Below are 14,878 nucleotides of genomic sequence, written 5' to 3'. Positions count from 1 at the left end.
AGACCTTCTTTCCATGTACAGAAGCCTCAAGAAATTTTGCACCCTTATTATCCTTCTTCACAACTGCATTGCTACAAAATTCCTTAACCAATTTTTGATAAATGACCGGACAGGTGGTGAGAGCAGAGAACAGGCAGCATCTTCTTAGGCCATCTACTATGAATTGAAAGACAGAGTGAGCCTCTGGAGGATCAGCAAGGTAAACAGCCAAGTTGTGAACTTTAACGAATTCAAGATCTGCCATATTAAGCAATTCTAATAATATTTTTGTAATATTGGGATCAAAGTTGTTAGACAGCCTTAATCTGCTTATGAGTATTTCTACCTTCATGTCCATGTCTAGTCGATCGCCGGTATTGCGGTTCACTTAAGCACAAAAAATTGTGACAAATTTTTTGGACATGCTATAAGTGACAAGAGATTTTGATCTTGTGATCCTAGATAAACTTCCTAAGGACCATTCAGCTGATAACGACCAAGGATATTGTTGTCCACCTAAACTGAATAGCGAGATTTACAGACAACCTATAAATGTTCAATTTTAATTGTACTAGAATGTGCTTCCCGCTTCCTGACATACCCCAACAATCAAGGACTTCCAGAATACTCCATACTTTAGATGAGCAGATAATTATTAAGGAAGGAGTCAGATTTAGAATGCATATGTTGTACACTCACGTCGCATCTCTTCCAATCACGCAGAGCCAGAGAGTGAAACATATGACTAACTAGAGTTTAGAGGGATTTAGAAGTAGAAGGTTACATATGTTGTGTACCAGGTCGGATTGTCAATCACGCAAAGGAGACATCATATGGCTAATAGGTAGTAAAAATAGCATAGAAGAAGATGAAGAGAGACAGAGTTGCATATGTTGTAGTCCAGGTCGGATCTTTCGATCACACAGAGGAGGTAACATATGACTGACAGTAAGAAAGAAAGAAAATAACTTTCTACAGACCTAATTTATCGGAATTCCCAGTTGCCCCGTCAATATCGGAATTAAGAACAAAGTCCGCACACCGAAGAAACGTTAATCCACAGTTCTAGATACAGATTATTTAATGTATCCGCAGATTCCCGTGTATATCTCTCCGCTCAACCTACCCAAGCGTCGTATTGTCAAGCTAAATGGAACTATCTAGGTCAAGATTTTTCAGGTCTCTAAATTCCTTAAGTTCATCTGATCCTAGTCAAGTCCATTTTAAAACTTTCGTGCCTACCAGCGCATCGAACACAGAGCTTAGACAATTCAACTTTGGTACCTTACCCAGATTCATATTGCCTGTTATCACATGATTATTTCACTTCCCAACACATCACCTACAAACAAAAACTATTAGCAACATATTTTTGATATTCTGATTTTCTAATGTTTTTGGATTTTGAATTTTAAAATTTTTGTTTGGTTTTTGTTTATTTATCCCCTAAATTTGTGCATGGGAGAGAATGATATTAAAATGCGCAAATTTAAACTAACCTAAAGCAAAAATTAGTCCTCAAAACGTATCATTTTCAAAAAGCTCACAAGCACATCGAATCGAGCTTTGTTAAACGGCTTTGTGAACAGATCTGCCACATTATTAGCAGTGGGAACCTGTTCCAGCCGAATGAGCGAACGCTCATAACAATCTATGATGAAATGAATTTTGATGTCAATGTGCTTGGTTTTTGAATGTTGGACTGGATTTTTAGCAATCTGAATTGCAGCCTCATTATCACAAAAAATAGGGGTTTCTAGATAGTTCAAACCATAATCCAACAGCTGATGTTGGATCCATATAACTTGGGAACAACAAGCAGAGGCAGCAACATATTTCGCTTCTGCTGTTGAGGTTGAGACAGTGTGCTGTTTCTTGCACTGCCACGAAACCAGACGATCACCGAGAAATTGACACCCTCCTGAAGTTGATTTCCTATCAAGCTCACAGCCTCCATAATTACTGTCAGCAAAAGCATATAAATCAAATTCAGAATTTTTCGGATACCAAAGACCTAATTTTGGGTTGCCTTTGAGATACCGAAAGATTCTTTTGACAGCCATAAGATGTGAAAGTTTAGGATTGGCCTGATATCGAGCACATTGACAAACTACAAACATGATGCCTGGTATGCTCGCAGTTAGATACATCAACGATCTGATCATCGATCTGTAGTCGGTCTGATCTACGGGTTCGCCATCAGTATCTGGAGTCAGCAGGGGTCTTTCGGCCATCGGTGTCATTGCAGGTTTAGCGTGTCGGAACCCGAACTTCTCCAGCATATCGTCCACATACTTGGCTTGATGGAGCAGGATTCGGGTTGACTTCTGTTGGACCTGAAGCCCCAAAAACATGGTCATTTCACCCAACGAACTCATCTCAAACCTCTTTTTCATGACGCCTTCAAACTCTTTGCATAGTTGCGGACTTGTAGACCCGAGGATAATATCCTCAACATAGATCTGAACTAGAATCTGATCATTACCCACATGCTTGATGAACAAGGTTTGATCGATAGTGCCACGAGAATATCCATGCTCGAGCAAGTGCTTTGTGAGAGTTGCATACCACGCTCCAGGAGCTTGATGTAACCCATACAACGCCTTGTCCAACTTGTAGACATGATTGGGAAACTTCGAGTTAACAAACCCAGGGGGTTGATTAACGTAGATTTCTTCCTTCACCTTGCCATACAAGAAGGCTATCTTGAAGTCTATCTGGTAAACCGTGAAGTTCATGTAGGAAGCGTATCCAAGGAAGATACGGATAGCCTCCAAGCGAGCCACCGGAGCATAAACCTCGGTGTAGTCAAGACCCTCGATCTGTCTAAACCCACGAACCACCAATCTCGCCTTACTACACACTATGACTCTGGAATCATCCTGCTTTTTGCGATATACCCAACGTGTGTCAAGAGACTGTTTTCCCTTAGGTAGTTCAACCAGCTTCCAAACCTCAAGATTTTCAAATTGATTTAACTCTTCGTGCATAACATCTACCCAGTTGGGCTCATTCAAAGCCATTTCAACATTCTTTGGCTCAATTTGAGAGATAAAGCAAGAATAGAGACATGTATTAACATCTCCATTCTGACTTCTTGTTCTAACACCATCGCCCAGCTGGCCAATGACATTTTCGATCGGATGATCGCGTTGAAGACGAGAAGGTAGTTCCTGGCTGATGTCTTTGAGTGAAACGGGAAGATTGTGAATGTTGATAACTCCATCATTTGCCGAATGATCCACTTCAGATGAACCTATCTCGTTAGAAGGATCTGCCACAAACTCATTAGAAATTTGCTCAGGAAAGAAAAGTTCCATAAAAGTTTGAGTAACAGCGGAAGCATCTCTGGACATGAACTCTCTTTCAATAGGAGTAAGAGGTGTGGCATCAACATCTGGAGCATGTTGTTGACTTGGAGATTCTGGACAAATAATTGGAACAGATGACTCCACGGAAGGAATCGCAGAAGACACTATCGGCGATCTGTAAACAACTTCTTCGTCTTCGTCTTCAGGTACAGTCTTCGAACCAGAAGTAGAACCAGAGAAACTATTTGAACACACATTGAACGATTTGAACAAAGATGTGTAATCAAACAGCGAGTCAGAACCCACTCTAGCATCCGTTTCATTCTCCTCCAACCAGCGCACATCGAAGGATTCTACGATTTGCTTTGTTCTTTTGTTGTAGACCCTGTACGTAGTGCAAGCAGCATACCCCACAAAATAGCAGTCATCAGCTTTGGCATTGAACTTCGGGTTGGACTCCAGGTGTAGAAGGGTATAAGGGCAGCCAAATACGCGGAAGTGGCTGACAGATGGCTTGTGACCATATAGAATTTCGTACGGAGTCTTCATCTGAGCTTTGTTGATCAAAACACGATTTTGAATATAACATGCTGTGTTGATCGCCTCAGCCCAGAAGAAAACTGGCAACTTTGAGTCACACAACATTGTCCTTGCAGCATCTTGCAATGTTCGATTCCTCTGCTCAGCAACACCTTTTTGTAAAATGAGCGGGATCATTTAGATTTGGGGACCCAGGTCAGTACTTTCCTGGGTTGACCCTTTACAATCACAGATTTATCTTTTGAACCTTTTGATTTTGAATCATCATGTAAAAAACTCTCAGAGGATGACAATGATTGGTTGAAAGTTAATTTGGGCACCCACTAGTATTTAGGTTTTTGAAAAATCACGGGTGTTTTTGAAACATTTTTCCTTCCAGTTTGCTTTGGGCATTCAGATTTTCTACCAGAAGTGGTTGAAGATCCAGAGCTGCTCTTTGACGAAACCGACCTCGGCTTAGCCTTGTTCGATTTTGGCAAACTATTTGTGAATTTATTATTGAAAACCTGTTTGTTCTTTTGAAAAACTGCCCTTTCCTTGTTTTGATTAGCCTTCCAATCATCATCTCGAGGGCGAGATCTCAAGGACTTTCTAGTTAAAGACCTTCCTCGAGACTCGTTCTCTCCTATTTGAGATGAAAAATACACAAAAGCCCTATTAGGACAGTTTCGAGCGATATGACCGGCAGTACCACAATTGAAACAAATTTGTTTATTTTCACTAAACCTGGTACTGCCGTTTTCAGATTTCATGCTCTTATGGACCTTTCTAACCTTTCCACATGTGCAATTAGAATGTGTGATAGATGTAGAGGGTGTGGATGTGTTAGCACCAGATTCAGTGGATTTTACAAAAACAACATCAGAAACATCATAAACATTTAAGTTTGACATCACTTTTTCACAAGTAAAAACATCAGATTTAACAACAGAGACAAACTCATCACAAATGGGTACACAACACTTAGACACTAAGTTATTAGACTCAAACTTCTCATCCCCTTGCTTTCGTTGGTTTACTGACACATTTGCATTTGAAGTAGAAATGTTAGTATCCAAAACCCTAGCACTAGGTCCTATAGCCTGTTCAGCAGTAGGTTTGCCATAAACCATATAAGGTTCTCTGTCGATCTCTTCTTTTGTTAAAGAAGTAACATAATATGAATGATTAAAAGGAGGAGGGACACTCTCATATCCTATACCTACTTGTTTTTGGTCTCTCCACTTCATTTGAAGTCCAACTATTTTAGCAACTCTGTCACTTGACACATCAAATTTTTTGAAATTAAAATCGGCATTTGCAAAACGAGTTCTCAATGTGTGAAGTTCAGCAGTTACAGTGTCAAAATCATTCTTAAGATATTTATAATGGACACATTTATCACTATACTCTGCTTGTAATTTTTTATAGTCTTTTGTCTTGGCCTCTAATTGATCTTTTAAGGGTTTCTGGCCTTTCCTTAGTTGATATCCATCATATTTTAATTCTTCTATCTCTCTACGCATTGAATCGACCTGTACACGCAAAAAATTAATTGTTTCGATGCAAGATTGAGAGCAAGTGATTTCACTGACCTCCGGCTATGTAGACTCTGGCGTTGTTTGAGCCCTGAATGAAAACTGCAATTCCATCATTTCTGCTTCTGGGTCTGTTTCAACTTCTTCTTCAGCAACATCATTGATCTGGGCGAAATGAGCATTTTCAGGTCCTGAGATGTTCAGGGCCTCAATTTGATCCTCCCAGTCAAATGACTGAGCCACCACAACTAGATTCGTAGTCTGGTTGTGGATGGTACCTCCTCTGCTTCTAATCACTGGCACCATAGTTCTTTCATTGTTTTCCCTTCTGTCAGGCTTTGGATAATCTCTGGCGAAATGACCTGGTTCATGGAAATTGAAGCAGGGAAGTCTGCCTTTGTTGAATCCAACCTTCTTCTCAGCATTCATTCCCCAATTATTCTTGCCCGTCTTTTTGGAGAACTGTTTGGCTCTGAACACTGCCATGGCAATTTGCCAAGTAATATCCATCTCCTCAACATCTTAAGGATGAATTTGGTCTAAGTCGGAAAAAGATAGTTGAGGAGGCAATTCGCCTGCCAGGAGAGCATTGTAGCAGTTAACAAGACCAGTAGCAAGTGCTAGATTCTCATCATTTTCTTTGGAAGCCGTAACTTGAGCAGGTGCCTTTGAGGATGAAGCAACTTGTGGATAAGAAACTGGAGATTGAACGTTTTACATGGTTGGATTGACATATGTTGAAGGTTGGGAAGCAATAAAGGGCTGAACTTGAGGAGTGGTGAAGGATGAAAACGAATTGTTGGATTGAATTCCGAGATTAGCAGTTGAATATGAATTGACATGATTGATTTCTCTCAGCTTCTCATCCATATCACAAGCCTTGATAATTGCCATTGTCTCGGCTAGGCTCAAACGATTGAGATCTTTAGTTTTCTTAATCACTGACACATTCACGTCCCATGATTTTGGTAAGGAATTCAGCAACTTTTTGTTGATTTCAGATCTAGTAACCAGGATACCTGCAGAACTCATCTCAGTAGTAAGAGCGATGAACCTCCGCAATTGAGTTTCAAGAGATTCTCCCAATACGTAATTGAACATGTTGAACTTCTGCCTTAGCATGTCTTGACGGCTTTGTTTCATATCTTCATTCCCTTCATAAACTTCAATTAGAGCTTCCCATAAGGCTTTAGCAGAAGTTTACTCTCGAAAACCCTGAGAAATTTCCGGAGACAAGGCCATGGTGAGGGTAGCAAGTGCCTTTTCTTGCTGTTCAACCTTCTCAAATTCCTCATCAGTATAATCCTCAATATCCTTTTCAACAATTGAACCATTTGGAAGTGTTGTAGTGAGATTGACAGGTCCTTTTAAGATGCACCTCCAAATCTTGAAGTCCTTCATTTTTATATATTTTTCCATACGGTATTTCCATTCAGGAAAACCTTCAGCAGACAATAAATGTGAAATGCGAGTGGTTGTACCCATTACTGAGTCAAGTTCATGATGTGTTGCTAAGTTTTGTGAGTCCATTTTGTTTTATGTTTTTGGCTTTTCAGAAATGAACAGATCGAAAACTTAACAAGAAAGATTCTTAAAATTAAGAGGTTCAAGCTGCTAAGGAGTTTCCGACCGCACACTCAACCGTACACACTTACAACCGCACATTGAACCGTACACACTTTCAACCGCACACTAAACCGCACACTCAGCCGCACACCTTCAACTGTCAACCGTACACCTTCAACCTCAGCCGTACACCTTCAACTGTCAACCGTACACCTTCAACCTCAGCCGTAGACCTTCAACTGTCAACCGCACACCTTCAACCGTACACTCACAAAAATCCAAATTGACACTGATTCAGCTCTGATACCAATTGTAAGTCCCGAATTCTAAGATCCAAATCAGTGATCAAATGATATTGCAATCAATCAGAGTGTAGGAGTAGAAGAAGAATTAACCCAAGCATGCACACATTTATATCATATAAACGTCAAATACACCTTGGAAAACACACACATACGTCACCCTAATACAGACACAGACACCTACTATTTATAGCACACCCAACAGTACACGAGTGTACAGCCGCACACGCGTGTACGGCCGTACACAGGGTGTACGGCCGTACACACATGTCCGGCCGTACACAGCCATACAAAGGTTACAAGCACCAAACTAAACCCCAATACCCTATCAAGACTTATACAGATGGATGCCTAGCCCAAACCACAATATTAGGACCTATCAAGATGTGAGTCTTCAATGTCTTCAAAATACCTTACCGGTCTAATCTTTGCTCGCACACATCTTTGACCAACCATATCCCTCCGCACCTAGACCCAATCAAGCTACCTGCATCTGACCCCCACACAAGCGGTGTCAAAGTGGTATGTGAGGCTCAAAAAGTGTCCCATTTATCCAACACTTCCAAAAAGTGACCAATCTATGATTTAATACTTATGACTCGGCGCTATGGTACCTGTAGGGATGAGAAGACAAGAGAGAACAAAATTGCATGAAACTTAAATTAGGATGCATCTAAAAAGTATGAAAATTAGAAAAGAAAGAAAGAAGATATGCAATATTTTTGGATTTTTTTTATGCAATTTTTATGAATGTCCTAAATGACTTACTCTAAATGCAACAATATACAACCTAAATGCAATAAAAAAAATAAAATATAAGAATACCTCACCCAAAGCTTAAAATTAAGCATTGTCCTCAATGCTTAGGATGAGAGTAAGGAAGGATCGTACCGGGATCAAGGTGGTGGAGGCCCACGAGGACGGTATGGAAGCAACACATGGATCGTACAATGATGTGTGGGTGGAGTTATTGGCCGCCTAAATACACATGGATGAAAGCTTCGTCGCGCAAAGGAAGCATATGAAATGGCTCGAAATTTTATTATGAAGTGGCATATTTGCACGGGTACCCTCGCAAAGTTTGCGCGGGTGGGGGGCAGCCGCGCGCACATCAGAATACATCCCGTGTTACGGTAATTTGAGCTCAGATTTTGCGCGGGTAGGGTTGGGTCGTGCAACGTTTGCGCGGGTACCCGCGCAAGTTGCAGATTTTGACATTTGTTGCAATTTTTCGCTCCACAAGCTCCGGTTTTCTTCCATACTTTACCAAGATCATTGCTAAACCTCAAGATGCTTATTTTTGACCAACTTCAAGCCTAGAAACATCAAAACTTCAAGCTGAGATTATTTATTTACAATGCATTTATTTAACGTCTTTGCCAAGACATAGCCCCCCTGCCATCAACCTTCGTATATCGGGGTTTCCAATGTTATATTGTCGAATTCTCCCGTGTCAAAGCCTTCATAAAATGGTTTCAAACGATGCACATTCACTTTGAATATTTGATTTGTTTCCAAACTTTTAATTTCAACCACACCGTTATTAAACACTTTTGTAACAATAAAAGGTCCGTGCCATCGAGATCGCAATTTTCCCGGGAATAGCTTTAAACACGAATGATAAAGAAGAACTTTTTGACCTGGAATAAAGTGTTTTTGAGTTATGTGCTTGTCATGAAATTCCTTTTTCTTCTCTTTCCACCTTTTGAACCTTTTAATTATCTTCTTCTTGACCACTTCCATCATTGGAGGATTCAATCTTCTTTGAGCTTCTCTCTAAGGCTTGCAATAATCTTCCATAAGAATCTTGTGTGTGCATACTTTAAGGATTATCCCGTTTATTGGCTCAATCACATCAACCCGATACAATGGATTAATGTTGCTAGGGTACCTCATTGCTTCAAAGATGTTGAAGTGAATGATCTCTCCATCAAACTCCATACTAATTTTCCCTTTATGAACATCAATGATCGTATAAGCGGTATTCATAAAAGGTCTTCCAAGGAGGATCATAGATGATGTGGAAGGAGTCTTCTCTTCAAGATCAATTACATAAAAATCTGCAGGAAAAACAAGTTGATTAACTTGTACTAACACATCCTCCAACACTCCTCTTGGAGACAAACTTGACTTGTCCGCTAATTGAATGATTACTCCGGTTTCTTCTAAAGGTACAACATTGAGAGATTGAAAAACCGAGTATGTCATCACATTGATCGAGGCTCCAAGATCTATCATGACACTTTCAAAATGAAAATCACCGATAGTGCAAGGGATAGAAAACATTCCCGGGTCCTTTCATTTGGGTGGTAACTTCTTTTGGATGACCGCGGACACGTTTGCATTGACTTGAATCTTTTCATTTGCCTTGAATTTCCTCTTCTTGGTGCACAAATCCTTGAGAAATTTTGCATAACTTGGAATTTGCTTAATAGCATTCAATAGTGGAATGTTGATTTGGACATTGCGGAAAGTTTCAAAGAAGTCATTTTCTTCCTCGTTTTTCTTTGAAGCGGCTAACCGGGAAGGGAATGGTGGTGGTATGACCAATGGATTGATGGTCTTGTTGGAAGATTCGGGTTTCTCAATATTTGTCACAACCGATTCCTTTGGAGGAACTACAACCTTTGTACGCTCTAACAATAATAACCTCGTCCTCTTCTTCTCTTGAAACTCTTTTGGGGTTGCTTTCACCAATGTTTTCCCCACTTTTCAAGGTTATTGCACTCACATTCGGATTCTTCTCGGTCTGAGATGGACGTTTACCCCTTTGTTCCATCTTGTTGAGAGCGGTGGCCAAGTCTCCAATTTGTGCTTGAATGTTGGAGAAAGTGTTCTTGGTCTCTTGTTGAAATTGGGTTTGGCTTTGAGCAAGAGAAGTGACGAGTTCTTGAAGACTCATTTGATGGTTACCACTTGATTGACCTTGTAGTTGAGGTTGTTGGTAATTTGGAGGGTTATAAGATTTTTGTGGATATGGAGGTGTTTGGGAAGGATATTGTGGATACTGAGGTCTCGTTATAACATTTGGTGGGTTTTGGTTTGGTGGGTATGGGTTGTTGGGTTATTCCTCCAATTTGAGTTATAGGTGTTTTGAAATCCCATGGGTATTGGTTGACCTTGATATCCTCCCATTGCATTAAAATCCTCCTGTTCACGTCCAAGTGTGGGACACTTATCCGTATAATGCCTCGTCATTGCACAAATACCACACACCATCAATTGTTGACCACTTCCCACCACCATTTGACTTAACACATTAGTCAAATCCAAGAGCTTTGATTCCAAGTGTTAGGTGTTTGTAACGCCCCGGTTTTTCTCGGTACGTTTGGTTATTTTAATTTAATTATCCTTGTAACCTTGGGTTAATTTATTTAACCAATGTCTGATTTCTTATGTTATTGGACTCTTTTGATCATCTTGTAAACTCCTTTTATTGAAGTCCATGGGCTATGGGCCTATTTGCAAGTCCATCTAGTAAATAGTACTTAATGTGTTAATTGAGTCATTTGGAACACACACAAGAAAAACACTCTAAACCCTCCATCTCTCTCTCAAATCGTCCTCTCTCTCTTTGGGATCAAGAGCAGCCAAGGGGCTGTTGTTTGGAGCTTAATTCTTGTTCATTTCCAGCCTTGATTCGTATTGGTATGAACCTCCTTATCATTTCTTACAACTTGATTCATAACCTTGTTCTAGTTTTATGATTTCATCTTCACTTCTTCTCCTTCCTATTTGATTTGTAATTGTATGTTATACATCATCTCAAGATCCTATCTTCACCCATATATGGTGGATGATGGATCTAGGGGATTACATGTGGCAAAAGATCATGAAACCCTAAAAGGGAGAATGGTGATTTTATGTGCTTTATGTTCATTTTCATGTTGATTATTATTACAATCTTGTGGCAAAATGAAATCCTAATGATACCTAACCCTTTTTAGTACCACCATGATCATGGGGACTAAATTGGGATGATTAACACATCTTAAAATGTGTTTCAAAGGGAGAAAGATGGATAAGCCAAAAAGGAATCACGGGTGGCTACGATTCTGTTTTCCATCAGATCTGTAGTCATTTTGTAAAATTCATATCTTGAGCTCTAGAACTCAAACGGACCCCAAACCAGTTCCAAAAGTTCACAAATTGAGTTGGCTAACTTTCTTAAGCAGGCCAACCTCACTGATAAGGACTTTATCTATGGGAAAGAATGGCATCTTTGCTGTTAGGTCTGATCCGGGTCTGTTCTGATATGTTATTTTGTTTTCATCATTTCTAAGGCTTGGAAAAGGATCCAGAGTGATTCCAAGTTTCTATATGTTCCTTATATTATGAATTTAAGATCTGGAGCAGATGGGGTGTTATTTCCAATTATAAATTGGTTAGAATGGATCCACACTCCAGATCAGTGGGCAGTCACCAGCTTTTGCTAGTGCTGTGATTGTCCACAATGTGAATTTTATATCTGGAGTTTGGGAGATGCTTTTCATTAAATTCCAACTCTGAGACTTTCATTTGTATGTCCTTTACTTCTCTGAATTTTGGTTTGGACGAATTCTACTCACAATTTGGGTAGAATTGGCCAACATCACTTGACTATATTGTTGGAGACAGAAGTGATACACCATTTTGTAAAATTCATATTTAATTCATCTTTTGGAGTTAGAAGGAGTTCTTTATAGTTCTGGAATCCTGAACAACCATAGTTTCCTATAAAAATTTTTAAAGCTATGTTTCTGTTTTATATTTTGGAGTAAATCTGTTTTGAACAGCAGGTCTGTTTTAGAGACCTTGCTGTGATTACTCTTTTCTCAACTCATAGCTTCATTACTTCTCCTTTCTAACCTTTAGTCCTTCTTAGGTGAGGTTTTGAAGTTTGCTCAAGCTTGGTAGCATTATTTGATTGTTAGCTATCCTTACTACTCACTCAAGGTGAGTTCTCTCACACCGTTGTATTGATGTTTGCGTTTGCTAGTTAGCTCGTGTGTGATTATTTGAATTTATTATAAAGGCATGCTATATAACCATTGTTTTAATTCGTACATGTGCACTGTATGTAACTAATTATGGATATGGGGACACCACCAAAGGATACGGATTTACCGGTGTGGTGGGTAGGTAATATCACCAACGTAATACTCATCATGAGGTGCGGTGATTAGGGCCAAATGATACGGGATCTTTCCGGTGCGGTTCAAACCTACAAGTCCTTCTTGTATTATAGGCATTGATTCGTTCTTTGCCCTTATCATATAATTATAAATGGAAAATGGATTAGGGTTAGTAAATATGAATGTTAGTACAATGTCTGTGTTTGAATTCACTAAGCTTTGTGCTTACGGTTTCCCTTATAACTTTTCAGGTGTTAAGATTAAAGAGGCTAAGGCTTGACATGGAGCACCGGGACATCGCTACTAGTTATTTTTGTTGGGACCTTATTATTATTATTATTATTATTATTACTTCCGCACTTATTTTATATGATTATTAAGTTGATGGATTATGTTATGACTATTTCAGTTGTTTTAATTTAATTTAACGTGCGTTTTAAAATTTTAAATTTTTGCAAAAAAAAAATTTGGGTGTCACAAGTTGGTATCAAAGCCAGGTTTGAGGGAACTAGGCATTCTTGTGGATGTTCTAGACTCAAATTTGAGGCTCTATAAGAGTTTATTTTCTTTTTAAAATATTTTTCAAACTTTCTGAAGACTAGTAGTGGAAGATGTCGCGGTGTGCCAGTCGGCCAGCCAAGTAAGCCTTATTTCTTATGTTAAATGTTTATGTTAAATTGTTGACTATGAATTGGATTCTACTAGTCTTAAAATGTTAGATTACACACTTATTTAAGGTTAACATGTGAGAGAGTTGTAAAATTTACGGCTAGAGCGAGCTGGAAATTTTGAAACTAGACGCGAATGCGAAATTGGAACTTGTGTGGAAGGTAGTAGAAGGGCCCCTACTATTTGAAACATCGGTGCCGGTTTCGGGTCGGGGCAAGGTTGAGAAATTTTCGGCAAGCTGAGTGTTTCGTCTTCCTAGAAATATCTAGGCTGAATTATTTCTAAATATTTTCCTCCTTCTGCGGATACAGATGGCTCCGCCTGCTCGACTTAATCAGCTCCAAATGGAGCTAGTTAGGGAGATTGTCGCTGAGGAATTCAGTAACGCTTTCAACGAACTAATCCCGGGTGTGACCAATGACATAATCAACCAAGTCGGTGCTCTTCTGGATGAGCGCCTCGCAGCTATTCCCGGGGGAGCGTTACCGGCTCCGCCCGTTCGGGATTCTGCATACTACTTCGAGAAGTTCAGCAAGTGTAGCCCTCCTCTTTGGAACGGTGAATCCGACCCAGTTGCTGCTAAGCACTGGGTGTCAGATGTTGAGGGCGCCTTCATGACTGTTGGGTGTCCGGACCAGTACAAAGTTGTGATCACCATGAATCAGCTGCGGAAAAGGGGAAAGACATGGTGGAACACCATCACCGCTCTATTAAACGAAGAAGAAGTGAGGGCCATGTCTTGGGCCCAATTTGTGGAGAGGTTCGAGGCACAATATGTGCCTAAGGTGGAGCAGCAGCGGATGCAGCAAGAGTTCATGGCCTTACAGCAGACTACCGAGTCCGTTAGCGACCTGAACGCCAAGTTCTTGGAGATGCTATCTTTTTGTCCCTCGTTTGCTGGGAACGAGGCCTGGTTGGTCAGCCGATACACTGCCATTCTACATACCGAGATTCGGGAATTCGTTAGCATGCAGGAGTTCCCGACTTTATCCGCGATCATGGATGCAGCAAGGAGGAGGGAAATCGAGTTGCAGACCCAGTCCAAGAGGAAGGCCAATGACACCTCCTCCAAGACATCCGGAGATGCCCAGAAGAAGCAAAAGCAGGGTGGTAATTCAAGGTATGAGTACAGGCCGTCTTCAGGTCAGGGCGAGAAAAATCCGTTGATATGCTATAACTGCAAAAAGCCAGGGCATCATTGGAAGAATTGTAGGGCTCCCCCAGCGAGTGCAGTTCCTCAGATTACTTCTGCTGCTCCCGTCTGCTATCACTGTAACGAGACGGGACACAAGAAGCCCGAATGCCCGAAGTTGAAGACTGGTAAAGGAGACGGGGGTACAAATCCTGCAATTGCATCGTCCTCTAAGGGACCCACTATGGTGACACGAGGTCGTGCTCACCAGATGACTGCGGATGAGCCGGTGATTACCGCGACGGTGGCAGGTAAATTTTTTTTTTCTTTCTCTCCTGGCATTATTTAATAAATGGTAGTTAGAATTGTTTACATGATTGTATGTGGTGAATCAGGCACTTATTTGCTAGATTCCGAGCCCGCTGTTGTTATGTTTGATAGCGGTGCTACCCATTCTTTTGTATCTCGCGCGTTTATTAATCGTTTGGGGCGTAGTATCGGAAAATTGGCTCGCCCAATGGTTGTCGAAGTTGCCGACAACCGCACTATTTATGTCACCGATGTTTATCGGGGTTGCACTCTCGAGTTTTCTGGAGTTGAATTCCCTATTGATCTTATCCCTATTGCGATGCGAGAGCTCTGCGTTATCGTAGGCATGGATTGGCTTGATGCGTTTGATGCGGAAATCCACTATCGTAAGAAGCAAGTTCGTGTTCGAAACCCTAGAGGTGGAGAACTTATTATTCAG

Source organism: Lactuca virosa, chromosome 4 (genome assembly GCF_052849685.1).
Source record: "Lactuca virosa cultivar CGN04683 chromosome 4, Lactuca_virosa_CGN04683_v6, whole genome shotgun sequence".
NCBI classification, from domain to species: Eukaryota; Viridiplantae; Streptophyta; class Magnoliopsida; order Asterales; family Asteraceae; genus Lactuca; species Lactuca virosa.
The sequence above is the reverse complement of the archived record's forward strand: the minus strand, read 5'-3'. Positions refer to the sequence as shown.